Here is a 12531-nt window from a genome sequence, read left to right as displayed (position 1 = left end):
TTTCTTATTGATTTGTTGGAATTCTTTACTTTCTCTGGACATCTATCTTTTGTTGGTTGTATGTGTTGCAAATATCTCCTCCCAATTTGTGGCTTATCTCGATCTTTTACAGGGCCTTTTGTAGAACACAGGTATTCTTTATACAAACAGAAACATATTGCAAATATTTGTTAATGAATGTAATTTTTATAAATTGAGCCGACTGTTCATTATTATGGAACTCTAATCTGAGATTCTCTTTTTATAATAAAAAATTTATTTGTAATGAACACTATTGTTTTCCAAAGTACTGAGTTAAAGATTTTTACAGTTCCCCATCAACCGATGAATGGATAAAGAAAATTTGGCATTTATATACAATGGAGTACTATTCTGCCATAAAGAAGAGTCATTGGTAAGCAAATAGATGCACCTCAAGATCATAATTTTAAGTGAAATAAATAAGACACACATGTTTAAATATCTCATTGTTTCTCTTGTGTGAGAAACCCTAAGGGTAAACAAGGGGAAAAATGGAGCTTAGATACTGGGAAGTAGGAAGAACACGTTCCAATGGGAAGGGGAATAAGGGAGGGGGAGGGAGAAGGACAGAAAGAGAACAGGGATTAAGAAAACAAAGAATGGAAGGAAAAAATGGAAACAAAGCTTCTGTAAATGGGAAAGGGAAGAAGGGTTGAAGGAACAGGAGGGGAATGGGAAAAAAGAATGAATGTATATTATGTATAGGTACAAAATTGCCATGACAAATGTGAGTACTATGTATGGCAAATATGTACTAATAAAAAAATTTTAAATAAAAAATAAAAGATTTTTACAGTTATAAAAATTTTAAGAAGTTTGATATTCATAGCAAAATTATGATACAGAGTTGCAAAGAAAAATTTTGAATAATTAGTAAATAATACTGGAGGCAGATATATATATATATTAATTAAAGTATTTGATAAAATCTGCACTCCCTATGCATAAGATGGTAAAACCAGACTAGACTGGATAGGTCATACATCATGTCGTATGGTTTACAGTGCAATGTAGCACATTAAAGTAAAGTATAGCATCATAAACAGAATTCACAGTTTGAGCCAGAGATTATGGACGAATTCTTTGGGGTTATCTTAGACTCATGCCACTGTAACAGTCAAAGAACTCTGTTCCCAGTCCTGTCTCATTCAACATTTTTATCTTAGTCCTTGAAATGAAAATGAAGATCATTTTCCTCTTTTATCATGTTTAGTAATAGAAATAAAGGAAGTACCATTAACTGAGGACAGAATCAAAACCCCAAATGACTTCAACACCAAGAAGATGAAACTTAACCAAGGCCACTGTAAGTGTCTTTGCATTTGGAGGTGAACCATGCAAGCACACAGTGAGTAGGGTCTGCCTTGGCTAAATTTCACTTAAAAATATTTTGCTCAAAAAAACTAAAAAATAGAAATTCCATTTGATCAAGCTATTCCTTTCCTAGGTATCTTCCCAAAAGAGTTAGGGTTATCATCCTACACTGACACATGCATGTACATGTTTATAGAGCACAATTCACGAGAGCTAAATTATGGAAGTGGCCTATATGGGATCAACAGATGAATAGATACAAAAACTGTGGTGTACATAATGGAATACTACTCAACCCTAAAGAAAGATAAATTTGAATCAGTTGTAGGAAAATGGATCTTGAGACCACAATGCTAAGTGAAATAAATCAGACACAGAAAGATAAATATCCCATGATTTCTCTTATATGAGAAACCCTAACATATAAATAATTTAAGGGCAAAATGAAAAACATATGGTAGGAAATAGGAGGTAGAATTTGTGAAGATGGGAAGAGGATCTGGAGAAAGGGGAAAAGGACAGAAAGAGGAAAAGGGAAATAAAAATGATCAAGATACAATATGTGTATGTACCAATTCCCCAAGATGAATATAATAATTATGTATCACAAATGTATAGCCCAATAAAAAACTTTTGCATGCCTTACTGTTTAAAATGAAGCAAAACTATGAAAGGTTTGGTAGGTTCTGAACAGCTTCCAGAGTGGAGCAGCATAGCTCTAGCCGAGACGGCGCCAGTCCCTTGTCTAACGCTGCTCTTGACCCACACAGACATCCGTGTTCGTTCTAGGGGCCACATTCCGAGGGCCAGCAACATTCTCAGTCATAGCTGAAGAAGGCTTGGAGAAGCTTAAGGACACCTGGCCAGGGAAGCAAGCGCCATGCTCCCAGCCAGAACAGGCCTGCAGCAATGCCCACCTGGAGCGAGTGGTGACTCCATCTAATCAGCTCAAATGCACCATCCAGGCTGGAGGCCGTCCTGACAAGTGAACAGGTAGACTGTCAAGAGACTGTCAAGAGATCTCTCTCCAGAGAAGAACAGCTGGAGATCTACAGAAAATCTTGGGGGAAAGGCAGGCAGAAGAGCCTACAGATTCTCAGCCCTTTAGCCCTGTTCTCCAGAATAATCCTGCTCTGAGACAGTAAAATACCTTTGGACCCACAATGAGTTCCACACCCCTAAGTCTCCCTGGCTGCTTCTCTGGTTCCCAAGGTTAGGTTCTAGTTTGAAAAACTAGGCTGTGCCTTATCTCTCAAGAAAAAATATTAAAAGAATAAAAACAGCAGCACTGAATGATGGTTATGGACAAGTGGAATCAGGTCAGAACTTGGGTTTAAGCCCGGCTGTCACTTACCGACTGGAAGCCCTTGAACACTGGCATATCTGAACCTCATTTCCTTATATATAAAATGGGCTGGAGGCAGTAAAACCAGCTTCCTAGCACTGGTTAGGAGCAGTGAGAAGAGTCCTATAAAGGGCCTGGCATGGCACATAGTAAATCTTGTGACCATCACCCCATCCGGAGCTCCTCAGGTGTCCCACCTGGCTCGCTGCTTTGGCCATGAACTTGAGCCTAATGACCAGTATCCTTAATCTAGGTGGTGGACACCACAGACACCAGCTGCTCTCCAGTTTCCCAGCATCCTGTTTTTCCCATATGTTGCATGGAGGAAACTGCCTGGAGGAAACTGAGTGCTCGCCCTCCGTGGGAAAGGATTTGAATGCAAAGGAACCACATATAAGCTATGTGGTCCAGAAGGTGGAACTGGGTCCCAGATACTGGGGGGGGGGTGATTTTTTTTTTTTTTTTGAGGCAGGATCTCGCTCTGTAGTGGTGATTTTGATTAGAGAGCTTTGCATTAGGATTTTCTGCAACGAGCAGAATGGTCTATACTCATGCTGTCCAATATAGTAACCCCTAGCCACATGTGGCTATGGAGCACTTGAAATATGGCTGCTATGACTAAGAAACTGAATTTTAATTTGATCCCATTTTATTTCATTTACATTTAACTGCAAACATCTACGTGCAACTAGTGGCTACCTTATTGGACAGTGCTGACGAAAAGCTACTAAGGACTTGCATTACCACAGAACAAGGAAGGACACAGGAGCGCAGCAGGGCAGAAAAGATGATTGTAAAAGCATGGAGGGGAAGAACACTTGAATCCACCAGATCCTTTTCACCTTTGACCTGCTGGGCTCTCTCCACTCAGCTGCCTTTTTTCAACACCCAAATCTCACACCACCAAACTGCTCAGTCTCTTTGTGCCTAGGGTGGGTCCCAGGACACCAGCCCCCCAGGCTGCACGGAAACAGGTGCCCCGGTGTCCCTGTCTGTGGGACAGATGTGCTTAGGTGCCTGGCATATCCCAGCCACAGTGGGTGACTCTGTTTGCATTTGGTTTTCAGTCAGCTAAGAAACCTGAAGAAGCTTCCAGTTGTTGCCTGCCCAGGAGTGAGGACCACAGCCCTCTCCCGGCTGGTGTTTTTCTGAACAATGGGAATAAATCTGATGTAATGTAGCAGAACATGACAAGGGACGGTTTTCTCCTTAACAAATACTCATTTGAAATGGTGCCCAAACCCTGCACGAGGAGCGATCTATTTCCCGCAACAGTGTTCCAGCAAAACCCATTACTAATTCCACAACTCAAATTAAAACTAACAGAGCTCGAAGCCTGCGGCTGACACTCTCTCTGCTGACAAGGAACAAGGAAGGGTGGGGAGGGCCCCTGCACGCTCGTGTGTATGTGTTTAATTACACTGTTTAACACATGGAGAATAATTTAGCCACCCGAGTGGAGAAAATAAGGCACTTAGCTGCTCTCTGGTGGGGGGAAAAACGCTGGTGCAAAGCACTTCCAGCTCTCTGTCACCTCGGCAAGGCACACCTCAGGGCTTTGGGGGAGAGAGAGGGCGGGAGGTGGAGGAATGGAAGGAGGAGGAGAGAGAGAGGGAGGGAGGAGGAGGAAGAGAGTGAGGCAAAGCAGGGAGGCACGGGAGCAGAGAAAGAGGAGACAGCCCGGAAGAGAGAGGGAAGCAAGCAGAGAGGAAAGAGAAAGGGAAGAAAAGGAGAGGGGAGGCAGGGAGAGCAACAGAAGGAGACCTTTGTGCATGCGGCCATCTGCTGTGACAGAGACCCTGTGACTCCTCTAAGGACGGCTGGGGGAAGACATCTCAGGGTGAGAAAGGAACATAAATGTCAGATTTTGAGGATGGAACGGAACCCCCAGGGGAGCTATCCCCAGGGCCCCACACTTCGGGCATCTGAGTGTTTCTATGCCTGGGTGTCCTAAAAAATGGGTTGGGGTCGTGGCACCCAGAAAGGCAATTCTAGAGGAAGACTATACAGGGCTCACTCTACAGAATGGAAAACTGAGGCTTAAGGTCAAATGAATTTCACCAGCACTTTTAGTACACTCCTGTCCCGCCCTAGCTTCCAGGCAAGGAAAGCAGGCTCTGTCCGTCCTCTGTCCTCCTTTCTGCTTGATCAGGGCCTAGAAGGGTGTGGGGTAGCAAGTAGTTTTCATCCTCCAAGACTGTCTCTAATCTACCCTGGGCCAGGAATGTGGGAGACATGAAAGAAGCCTGTCTCGTGGCTTCAGATTGAGAAAGCCAGGAAGCATCCCAGATCTGAAGCAGGTGCCAGAGAAGCGAGCACTCAGAATAGAACTATCCATCGCCTGCCAGTGACTGGGTCCAACCTCAGGGCCAGCTGCCAAGCAGAGCAACAGCCTGGCATGAGACAGCAGAGGCTGCCTTCTGTGACAGACAGTGCAGACATTGCCCCTCTTTGTCACCCAAAGGATCCATGTAGCTCCCCTGAAATCTCTGGGCCTAGATCACGTCTCTCCCTCCTCTAGCCTCAGTTCCCCCATTGGGAAAGCTAAGAAATTTGGACTTACTCTTTGAAGTGCCTTTTACCTGTAATATTCTGTGTTTTTGGCATCAAGAATATGGGTTCTTATGTACCCTAAATAATATCGTTGGCAGACAATAAAATAGGAACCCAACTAATGTTTTATTCCTTTCCATTAAGTTTAGGTTCATCCTGTGCCAACACAGGAAAAGGAAACTTGTCTTTGCAGGAAAGAATCCTCCTCTCCCCTTTCCAGAGACCTTTGATGTATCATTCAATTTAAAAGGAGACCTGCAACGTTCTTGAATAAACTGTCAGTTCTACTCTGTGGACAAGGTGGAATAGTCTTTCTGGGTACTACAACTATAGGCCTCTCAGAAACAGTGTGTAATATTGGATATTTTCCTAGATTTCTGGGCATAGATTGTTTTCCACCCATGAAGAAGATACGCTTTTCCCACTTAACTAACTCAGATTTCCTCTAAAGCGTATTGGAGGGACCCTGGAAGTGGGGACTGCCAGGCACCAGGCTCAGTCTTCAGAGCTATTGTTTTGAACCAGTGCCCCCGACAGGACCCAGGCTCCCACCTGCTCAGTCCCTAAAGGTATGAACCAGAGAGCACCACATTCAGGTCTTTTTTCCTTTGCTGTTTCCTTTTCCTTTTCAAGGCCTTTTGCATGTTGAGGCCACACTCAGATAATCCATTTATTCCTGAAGGATTTCCTCTTGACCTATCTTCTTAGCTTCTCCTTAAAGTGAGACAAAGAGAAACAAAAGGGAAGAGTCGGACCAAGGCAAAGGGACCACACAGAGAAAGTGGCAGGGACTCAACTGAGAGGGCCCGGGATAGAAAGGAAGCCAGGCCTAGCCAGGGAGTAGGGATGGGGCCCTTGAGGATGAGGATGGAGGCCTGGGAGAGAATGATGCAAGAAGGGTTGGAGGCCCCAGGGAAGGTGTTCCCATGCCATCCTACCAGCCTAGGGTGTCACTGTCACATGCCGCCTCGTCCAACGGATGTGCATACTCAAGCCGCAGCAGGAAAGCATACAACTGCTGTGCATCCCAGATGGATCTCTTGAGTGATCCCACACCCAGTGCTGCTTAGGCTACCACACGTTGGGGAAGAAACCACCGTGGAGCCAGCAGGTGGACCTCTGAGCCAGGCCCCTTGGGAGTACCAGCCTTCACGTGGCCATCCTGGGCATGGCAGAAGATCAGGGTTAGGGTTAGGTAAGGAGAAGGTGGCACTGGATCAGGATAGCCCTGAGTTGATGGAATGTACCAGCCCACTAGAATGCCAGGAACCAGCTTGTTCAGAAGCCTCTGCCCTGGACTCCACCTCCAGGTGATGCCTCCTGAAAATTCCTCAAATTTGATTCCGGAAAGGAAGCTGGTGCTTTCAGAGATGGGGCTTAATGATGTAGTTCAGCTGGTTTGCAGCCACTACCAATGAAGGCTTCTTAGGGAGAAGGCACGTGTTCCTGTGGACCTCACTGGCTCTCCTTCCTCAGGCCCTGAGAGCCCACTGGATCTAGATGAAGTCACTGGAGTCTTTAGAACAGTGGCTCTGGTCTACAGGGTGATAGGGTGTGGCTGGTTCTCCCTGCAGGGTGGGACCCCCTGGTCAGGCCTGGGAGGTGGCTGTGGGAGAGTTGAGCCAGCATGGTGCAAGGGCGGAGTGCTTCCCAAAGGAAAGAGGGAAAGCAGAAGTGCCTTGGGGCTTATTTAATGGAAGAAAGATGTTAACCCCAAAGCCCTGCTCTCTCCCAGTGCAAGGAGTTAGAGGCAGCCCATCAGCCAGACCACTGCATCAGGACATAGCAGCCTTCAGACCCATAGGGGTTCCAAGGTGCCAGGTTCTCTGTGGATACCCAAATACAAGCATGTTCAAGTCCCTCCTATACAAGGTATGATTGAAAAAATGGTGAATGTTTAAATTTTAAATAATGTATTGCAGTAAAAGACGTATTGCCATTAACCCCCTCCCCATACCCTCCCTCTCTGTGAACACACTTATTCTGTTTTCCTTATCACTTTCTAAAGCAGTTCTGGAAGTCCTTTTTCATGAGAATCATTAGTGGCACTGTCCTGGCTGCCTCGATGTTCAGAATCAATGCAAAACATTTCTCTTTCACGGTCATTTTGACATTCAGGAAGAGCCAGAAGTCATATTGTGCCAGATCTGGCAAATAAGGTGGATGAGGACACCCCGTGATATTTTTATAAGCTTGTCCTTCTGTTGGATGGCCCTAGACCGCACCGTTCACCATATCCCTGATCATACCTTGTAAAGACACTCAGGAAAGAGCACTTCCGGAACTGCTTCAGAAAGTGGCAATAATGATGGGATAAGAGTGTTTGAAGTGAAGAAGAGTATTTTGAAGGGGATTCATTTTTTAAAAAATTTAAACATTTACCATATTTCAGTCACATCTCATAACGTAGGTATGGAGGGACAAATGTATGTTATGATATATAATGGCATAATCAATATACATATTAACATATTTCTTAATAATTTATGCATATCCTCCTGTGTATTTTAAATTACATTTAGATTACTTATACTAACACAATGTAAATTTAGTACAAATCATTGTTATACTATATTGTTTAGGGAATAACAAAAATTCTGTTCGCATTCAGTAGAGAAACTTTTCTCCAATTTTTTTTTTTTTTTTTTTTTGTACCAGGGATCTAACTTGGGGTCTTGTGCTTGCGAGGCAGGCAGCAGAACCACTGAGCTAAATCCCCAGCCCTTTTCCAATATTTTTGATCCATGATTGGTTGAATCTGTGGCTACAGAGCCCACAGATATGGGAGCCAACTGTAAATTAGGATATAGCTAGTGGGATATATGTAATCAATACACATGTCAGGAGGATATGTATTATACCCTGTTCTGTTAATTTATACTATATTCCTCTCATCTCACACACAACTCCACAAGAGGGAGTGGCAATGGAGCAAACCTTCGCTGCATATCCCTATGTCATCTCTTTACAAATCTGATCTGTTTGTCAGACCCAACTCATAAACAGATTTAAACAAATGAAAGCAAAGAGATTGTCTCTATGAATGCAGAGTCTGGATAAAATGACCTTCACCTTCCTTTTAACATGAGCACCAGAGTACAGGAGCCCCCCTCAGGGATCCCATGTTCAATTGTCTTCATTACTAAGATGGGAAGATGGTGCTTGGCTGAGCTTTCCTGGTTGTTTCTTGGAAGAATCAGCTTTGCAGATGGGTGAACTTTCCTGTACTGAACAACTTCTCATTATAGTGCAGAATTTTTATCCAAAAATATTTATGCAATGTGAAAAAAAGTGCAAAGTGAAAAACAAGTACAAAAGTGAAAAGAGTCCCTGGAGAACTCAAGAATCAAGACAGAAGGGAGACAGGGTCTCCATGGTACAAGGCAGTGCTTCCTAATATGTTAGCATGGGGGTGGCAGACGCTCTCAGTTGGCCAATATCTGTGTCTGGTTTTTCTAAGAGCCTTTATATGCAAATCTGAATCATCACCATCTGAGAAGGAGGGAATAGGTGGCACCATTAGCCCAAATATTCATCCTAGAACCTTTATATTAAGGAGTTCTCAGCAGTAGCCCCTAGAATTCTCCTTCTCTGCATGAATCTTTAGGAAACACTGTTTCAGCATCCCAAGGGGTGTTGGGACTGACATTTTCCCTGGATTCTGCAGGGCCCTGGGCTTCTGTACTGTCAGTGGCATGCACCACCACACAAAGTTTGAGAGCCTTCGGGTGTGTTCAGACTTCTTCCAAGCCCTGAAGCACAACAGGCTGGAGCAGCCCACTTGAGGAACTTCACGGTTTTCTCATGGGAGAAAGAAGTGCCGCCAGGAAACACCAGTGCCCTGCACAGAGTCCAGAAAACCCTAATAATGAAAACTCCAAGGTTACTGAACATATTTTAGGTACTATCTTCAGTTCTTTTAGTCTATTTTGTTTCTGGGACTCTTGGTTTTCTTTCTACCCTAGCCAGGAAAGTGGCTCTGGAATCTATTTCTGGACTCAGAAAAGGTTCTATGTCTCAAGGAACAGGGTCCAGGTTTCCCAGTGGCTGCCAAGGGAGCCAGATGGTACAGGCTCACCAATGCAGGAGACTGAGCTGCTTTAAGGAGAGAGAGGAGACGGGAGAAACTGACATCACTTCTCCACTCTCTGATGGGCCATAAGACACAGTGTTTCTGTAGAGCTAGTCCTGGGATGTTCTGCTTTGGCCAAGTGCCATCTATGACTCTGTGAAGGGAGGCCAGCTGGGTGACCTGTATTGCTTCCCATCTTCCTCTGTTTATTTCCCATTCCCCTCACTCTACCTGCTCTGGGATTGTATCTCCCAATAGGTCCATGCAGTAGCAGTCCCACTTGGCCTCAGGTTGTCTTTCACAGTGAACCCAGTCCAAGTAATAACAATAGTAATAACTAAAATTTCTTAAGCACTTACCATGTGCTAGGCACTACTGCATGCTTCACATACTACAACATTTAACCCTTGCAATCTTATGAGGCTGATACTATGGCTACTACATTTTAGTGATGGGGAAACTGTGAGGTAAAATACCATGCCGAAAGTCACACAGATAACACATAGGGTAGTATCAAGAACGAACAGAGTACACCTTCAATGCCAATATATAGATGATTAATTGGTATATTTCCTGATATCACTTTTTCTTCTAAGGTGTTCTTCCAAGGGAGTCACAGAATATAACCAAGTAACAGGAGGTGGGACAAGATGAGGCACAGTAGGACTCCAGCTCAGCCACGTTTGTGTCTGTTGTGAACTTAACAGTAAGTCACTTTCTCCATGTACAAATTAAGAATCATGAGGTCATGCTACATATCACTGTTACCTATTACACAATTGCTAGGTCATTATATTCTCGTCAGCCAAAGTACTGACCAGTGGACCTCCTACAGCCCTCATGCGCTCTCCCTCCACAAGCAGGAAGGTCAAGCTGAGGCAATCCAAGAGGGAGTACTGATGGAAGAAGACCTAGTTAGTGCCTCTTGGGCATAAGCAAAGTTCTGCTTTTGACCCAGGTCAGTAACTCCACTGTAACCACAGAGGGAAGAGAGGGAAGACATCTACATTTACTCTAATGTGGTTAGCTTGGTTTCAAACTAAACAGCTAGAACTGTCTCCCTGAGAAGAGCGCCACATCTCACGGGTGACACAACTCTAGCAGATGAAGAGCCATATACAGTAGGTGACACTAGTGCAGCTACAGAGATGCGGCAACCATCTGAGTTTTGGAAGTGGGAGTGATCTGCCTTTTGGGATTAGCCCAGATTTTTCACCTTTATTCATGTATGTAATTAGTACACTAAACTGTTAGAAACCAGAGGGCCTGGGCTCATTTCTTCCTTTTAGCAATATTTTAAAAATACCTACTGTGCAACAGACTCTAGACATCAGTGAACACAGAAGACATGATTCCTGCCTCAGGGAATCCCTCATGGTCAATATCGCTTTCAAGGTTGGGACTTTGAATAAGCAGAAAGCGAAGGTGATTCACTGATTGATAAATCCTCAATTTTCATGAACTGGACAACTTTTGATAGGCTTCTCTTAAGGAGTCAATGTATTTTTTTCCCCTTGTTCTTAAAGCATCTCCTTGGACCACTTGAATGAGAAATACCCAGTTTGCAGAGCTATTGAATTATTATTTCTCTAGGGGTGGGAACTCAAACTCTGCATCGTAAAGCAGCTCTCTGGAAAATTCAGAAGGTCATTTATGTCTGGAGCACTGGCTTGCTCCAGAGCCCAGCGACCTCCACTCACACCTTACCTGTGTCCTGCACAAGTACATATGATGGAGTGCTGCTCAGCAGTGTCCTTGCAAGAGGCTGAGCCGGGACTGAGCTGCTCCTGCAGGTTCGGCACCAAGAGTCTGCAGGATGGAGGGTGGCAGAGGGGACGGCGGACAGCACAGTCTCTCTGGAGCAACTGTGAGGCAAATGCAGTGCCAGCAACTGCTGACTTCCACCCCTCAGGCTCTTCCTTATATTGCACAGCAGGTGCTGGGACTCCACCTTAGTCAAACAGTGTTTGGGCCTGGCATGAGAGGTGGGGAGGAAGGGGAGGGAGAGAATATGAGAATATAAGTATATGAAAAGATCATAAGGTTTAACAGTAAGATCTCTCAGATCCTCCACCCCAACACAAACCCTACCTGACCCCACCTCCCTCCTGGACAACCCTAGCCATTGATTGCTCGGCTGCCTTGGTTGTGGTTTTCCTTGTTTCCTAACATGTCCATTTCTTCATCTTTATTCTGCTTCAGGGAATCTGTGTTTTTACAAAACCTTTCTAGAAGCACAGAGGAAGTACCAAGAGAATATTCAGGGAAGCAACGTTTTGTCATGCCTCATTCTCCTCCTGGAAGCACACTGTTATGTCTTCCCCATCAAGGGTCTTTCCCACTCAAGGAAAATCCTATCCTGTGCCTTTTCTATTTTGGAATTAGAATCTTCTTTTTACAAGTAAATTTCAGAACAGATTAACATAGAGGATGCTGAAACCTGGAGACGGTGCCTGCATCCTTCCTGCTTAACAGGTTAGGGAGAACCAGATGAGGCAGGCAAACCCCGTGCTCCTTGAGTCTACAACCCTGATAATATGGTTCACCTTCAGTCATAGGAGAAAAGGATGCAATCAGTAAAGCAGGAAAAATGGGGAAATCACCATACACTCTATGAGTGGTCCAAATCCAGGCTGGGATGGGTGGGAAAAGATGGGAATTGGATGACGGAAGGAAGAATCCAAGCACCCATGAGAAGTGGCTCAAATCACCCTGGGAGACAGCACAGTGGGTGGGGTAGGGGACACTGGCTTGGTGGGAAGTGGGTCTTAATTCTAGTTCTACAAGTTCTGGCTTTATGATCTGGGCAAGTCTTTTCTTCTCTGAGTGTTAGTTTACTAATCTATAAAGAGAACCTTATAATGCTTGCCTTGTCCACATGATACTTCCTTAGTGGGATACCTGGGGCCATACTCTGTTAGAACTTTCATTATAAATACACCAAACACTATTATATAAATGTAGTTAATGAATATGTATATATTTGTGTGCTCAAAATAATTTTACTAAGAGGGTGTGCAGTCACAAATGTTTGAAAGCCATCATTTCAGAAAAAATAGTGAGAAAATGCTTTAGAAAACCCCACCCACATAGGCCTATATTAAGATGATGCCTCAAGGGAAATAACTGAAAGTTTGTTGGCTTACTGATGATGGTTTTGTCTTCTTTCATATCACAAAATATTTTTCCCCAAGAGCAGGAGCCATGGTCCCTAGAGTAGTCTTGG

The 12531-nt window shown here is 44.3% G+C and overlaps 1 protein-coding gene across 1 annotated transcript in view; it reads right to left on the bottom strand.

The window, feature by feature from the left end:
• Capn13 (calpain 13) overlaps window positions 1-11376 on the bottom strand; it is a 78729-nt gene extending 67353 nt beyond the window's left edge. Inside the window, exon 1 of the mRNA XM_087216500.1 lies at window positions 11013-11376. The gene's annotated coding sequence lies outside the window, so the exon portion shown is untranslated. The remainder of the gene's footprint in view (window positions 1-11012) is intronic.
• Between the last annotated feature and the right edge of the window lie 1155 nt (window positions 11377-12531).

This window comes from Heterocephalus glaber, unplaced genomic scaffold, assembly GCF_053883595.1.
Source record: "Heterocephalus glaber isolate CG9 unplaced genomic scaffold, H.glaber_assembly_v1.0 deba00001457, whole genome shotgun sequence".
Classification (NCBI taxonomy): Eukaryota; Metazoa; Chordata; class Mammalia; order Rodentia; family Bathyergidae; genus Heterocephalus; species Heterocephalus glaber.
Note: the sequence above shows the minus strand (reverse complement) of the source record. Positions and strands in the feature narration are given on the sequence as shown.